At 38.1% G+C, this 5,062-nt stretch overlaps 1 protein-coding gene across 1 annotated transcript in view; it reads right to left on the reverse strand.

Moving 5' to 3' along the window:
• LOC107672988 (UHRF1-binding protein 1-like) overlaps positions 1-5,062 on the reverse strand; it is a 40,448-nt gene that overhangs the window by 30,880 nt on the left and 4,506 nt on the right. The window lies entirely within an intron of this gene.

Below are 5,062 nucleotides of genomic sequence, written 5' to 3' on the forward strand. Positions count from 1 at the left end.
TCAAGTTATTAGAGAAATATTTGGTTGCACTTTATTTTAAGGTGTCCTTGTTAGTGTAATTATACATATAAGTACTGAGTAATATGAATTATCTGCATGTACTTACTATATGGTTAGGGTTAGGATTTGGGTTTGACTTGCATGTAATTATACATAATTAATTGTTATTATAATAGTAAGTACATGTAACATGTGTAACAAGGACACCTTAAAATAAAGTGTTACCAAATATTCTTTGTATTCATGTCAGTTTCATATGGTTTTGAAAAACTTTTACACCGGTTGGAATTTGATGACTCCAAAAATGTCATGTGGTGTAACCATCAAGTAAAAAAATATTAATATTTGCACCTTACATACAGTTAGAGCACTCATCTTAATTGTGTAGGAATACATTTTTTTAAAAAGGCATTTAATTATGTTTATTTATTTTTATAATTGTAATCAATAATTAACTTACTGAAATATCATTACATTTTAGGGGAGTTGCACCACATGACATTTTACGGTTTGATCTACCCTTTAGTTTAAGAGATCTTAAGAGACACAATCGATACAATTATTTCATATATTAATAAGCATGTCTGCTAAAATCAAAAATAAATAAATAAAAAGATTATGCTAAACTAAAGGTTTTCTATTCCATCATTTTAATATGTAATGAGGATTTATTCATCGTTATATTAGAGCAGATGTATGACCTTGACATTTTTATTACCCCCTCAAAAATATACACATTTTAATACAATTAAAAACATGCTTATCATATTCAAGTCAAGGTTCATATTCATTCCATATTTAATGTGTTTACTGATAAATAAACAGATCTGAAAAATAAAAGTGTCATGTCATTGTGTTGGAGGACAAAACTCAACGACCAATGAGCTACAAGCTTTTAAGTCACGGGAACACATAAGACTCATATTCTTTGAACTCTCTCGGTTGTCCTTCTCTTTCCCTTCTCGGTCACTTTTGACACTGCTATATATTTAGGTAATAAGGTCTGAGCTGAAAGCCCCATCACAAAGACGGTCATTGACTAACAGCGGGTAATAAGATTACACCAGGCCTGCAGTAAGACTGCTTTAAGCCCACGGGAGTGTTTCTAACCCCTGCCCTAAAAACCTGCAGGGATCACAGACACAAGCACACAGAGCACATCTAATATTCACTGCCTGCCTTTACACTTCATGAGATAAAACCAGCACATTCACTATAAATACAGAGCTCAGAGTGGCCGCTTCAAGCGACTGAAGAGTTTCATGCATTTGAATGGGAAATCTCCATCTGTTCAAAGACTTCAAAGATTAACCCAGCCTTCAGAAGACCAATGAGAGGGAAAACACTGCCATACAGTATTACCACAGCACTTTAGCCACGTTTCAATATCATGCGATTAACTTTATATGTGGCACTACATGGCTGTGATACTCTGGGATGCTTTAATGAATCCGGTGCGATTTTCTTTCTTCAGTGGAACACAAAAGAAGAAGCTCTGAAGAATGTTCACACTGCTCTTTACTCTACAATGACCACTTCTCACTCTTTGCCTTTCTCTTTCTCTATTCTTCTGAGAGGTTTAGACACTTCAACGTAGGGCTGGGTGACATAGCAAAACAAAAAATATACATTTGTGTCATCCTTTTGAAATATTCATAAAGATATGTATATGCTCATCATATTTACATATTAGCTCTGAAATAACTTAAAGCGATAGCTGACCCAAAAATAAAACATTATTTTGTGTTCCACAGAATTAAGTTATACAGGTTTGGAATGACACAAGAAAAAAAACAAAAAAAACATGAAATATCCCAATAAATTGTCTGCCAGCAAAATCATCTTGAATATTTCATATATCACCCAGTCCTACTTCGGAGTATAATAATAATACACCCACTAAAAGCACACTTGAATTGGTAAGAGGGCTGGATCACATCTATCTGGTCATATCTTCTCACACCATCATTATACATTCCTCTTTTCTTACGCTCCTGTAGTTCCTCTGTCCCGTAGACCTTAAACAGTGTGAAAACTAAACTGACGACAGTAGACGAGACTCTTGAGTTCAGCGTTCTGTGAAGAGACCACAGCTACACATCACGCAAGCCTAGCCTAGAAATATTCCTTTCACTAAAAGCTTCCTTCCCAGAAAACGCAAACTAGATGACAAAAAAAGCCCAGTCTTGGAAAAGGACAGACTGCAACATCAAAGCCTTGGGCTGTAATGGTTAAACCCCCCTGGAAATGGTTTGATGAGTGCAATCTTCCTTCTTTCATTTCCTATAGGCCAGACACATTAAAGGGCTTGTCTTTTTTTTAATAGTCAATAGCCTTTAGTTTATGACACAATCAGGAACTGTGATTTTCTGGTCAGTTGCAGGTGGTTGGGGAAGGGTGTTCTCATTCTAGAGAGATCTGATTGGACGATAATTAGCATACGCCCCTAAGTGCAAGATGAGTCATCAATATTATATTCTGTTTTCCGGGAGGAGAAGTAACTGCTTAAAATAATGCATTTCAAGGCCTCAAAACTGACCGGCATGCATTAAAAGCCCCAAAACTTCACGCCTGAGTTTATGGTGTCTCTCTCTACAGCCTGATGAGCAGAAGGTTGCTGGTTCAATCCCAAGATGGAGAGAGCCACGAGCTATCATATGACTACAGCACTTAACCCCAGGTTACTCCAGCGGGATCGTCCTGGATATCCGTGTCACTTAGCAGATGAAGAAGCAAAACTGTAACTGACTAAACTGTAAATGTAAGTGAAAAAAATGTAAGTGGTGCTTGCCTGGTCAAAACTCACCAACACGATGCTAAAGGTCTTCTGATATTCTGGTCTCTAGCCCTTGTATTACGTTTAAAATCTGGGTGTGATCATTATGGTCAGGGTCAGATTGACCCTAATTAGAACAAAATTAACTAAATAAATAAATAAAAAGAACAACAACAACAAAAATCACACTATGAAAAGCGAAAACAAAATCAGGTGAAACAGTGAAGTTTAATGCTATTATTTCACACACAACACCAAAAATTTATGTGATTTTAATAGGGATGCACCGAATGTTCGGCAACCGAAATTATTCGGCCGAAAATAGCAAAAAAAAGCTCCGAAAAGACAGAATAAACTGTACTGAACAATGACGTGACGCTATCAAATAGCAACCAGCGTAGAGTGACACCGTGTCTACACCGGTCGCTAAAAAGTCTGTCTACACTGGACGCGACAAAGCGACCGTTGAAAATCATTTGAAATTTGTGTCAATACGTCATAAATAGAACGCGGCATCAGTTTTCTGTCGGGGATTTGTCGTGTCGTGCCGCGCCACATCCAGTGTAGACAGCATCACTGACTATAATAAGTTCTATAGTATTTGTCGCGCCGCTCGCGTCCGGTGTAGACACGGTGTGAGAGGCGCGCACTCTTTATGCACACACGTCAGCAGTGTGGAAGCATTTAAACTGTCCGAGAAAGACGCAAAAATCATTATAAGCACCGACAGCGAGAGACTGTTTAGTACTGCAGTGCATGTCTTCGATGAGAAGAGGAAGGGCTGATTGTTGCTGGTTACTGTAGGATGATTGAAATCGCGAAATGGCCTTAAACAATTAGTAAATAAACTGCAGAACGTCATGTTTTCTAATACACGCACAAATTGCATGTATTCTGACAGCGCTGCACAAACTCGCTGCGCTATCTGCTTGTTAACCAGGGTTCAAAGTCCAAAGCGCGAGGAAAAACTGCGCTGAACCAGTGTTAAGGCTTGTTCACACCAGGACGAATATCGCGCGCGATTATCGCCGACGTTTAACGACTTGTGACTAAACAAAGGGCGCCAATGTGAGTGTGCACACCGACGCGCAAAACACGAGGCGTAAAAAACTGGCTGACCAATGAGATTGCCGCTTTTGTTCACGTGCCTGGAGCTGCTGAAGTTACAGTAAAACACGACTTGGTGGCGCTCAAGCACAAAACGGTCTTGCCGAACACACATTGATACCTAACTACGAAGAGGAAGTAAGTAGACCAAGAAGATGCATGGAGGCAAGATGAATGTAGAGCTGCTGGTCTCATTGGTGTCTGAACACAAAGGGCTTTATGACAAACGCGACAGCGACTACAAAAATCTCGATAAGAGGGAGTTGTTATGGAGAGGAATTGCAGATCAAATAGGATTCGATGTGTACCGGGGTATTTCTGTTTTTCATTAAGCGCCATCTAATGTCAGGGAGTGAATTTGCACGTTCACTCGGCTCATCGCCAGCGAAAATCGCTTGGGTATGAACACAAAAGACGCGTCGAAAAACGTCGGCGATAAGCGTGCGCGATAATCGTCCCGGTGTGTACGAGGCTTTACTCGTTTTTCACAAGGCATGCGACAAAGCGATACGTGCGACGTATTCATAATGAGACTCATTTATAAATCTGTTGTCAACAAAAAGAAGCATTGAGGTTTTCCTGCGCATTTCCGCCAAAACAAAAGTTGAGAAAAAGCAAGAACTCAATCAACATTCATAAATGTTAGCATTGTAATTTTACTGTTGTTCTGAAAAAAATAAAAAGTAAGACAATAATAATGATAATAATAATTACAACAGCTCTGTTTTAATACATTTTTTTATAACATACACACATAGTGTTCAAATTAGGATCTGTAATATTTTCTAATGTTTTAAAAGAAGTCTCTTCTCAGCAAGGCTGCTTTTATTTGTACAGTCAAAAAAAAAATACATGCCTGATTCAAGAAGGGGGTCTGATGGCCAAAAAATATTATCTTACTAACTTATTAATTTTAAGTTAAATTGTGCTTTGTTGGTATAATGTCTGCTAGAATGTTAAAAAATGTTCAGTGTTAAATATTTTTAAACTGTTTTTTTAATTGATTTTTTATTTGAAAAGCAAGACAAAACAGTAAAAAGCACATTTCGGCTATTTAATTTATGCAATGGTGAAAAAAATTGGCAAAATACGTGGTGGGTGTTCGGTAGTGTTTCATTTTGTTCGGTTTCGGCTTCGGCCAAGAATTTTCATTTCGGTGCATCCCTAGCATCCCTAGAT

This window comes from Sinocyclocheilus anshuiensis, unplaced genomic scaffold (genome assembly GCF_001515605.1).
Source record: "Sinocyclocheilus anshuiensis isolate Anshui unplaced genomic scaffold, SAMN03320099.WGS_v1.1 scaffold453, whole genome shotgun sequence".
NCBI classification, from domain to species: Eukaryota; Metazoa; Chordata; class Actinopteri; order Cypriniformes; family Cyprinidae; genus Sinocyclocheilus; species Sinocyclocheilus anshuiensis.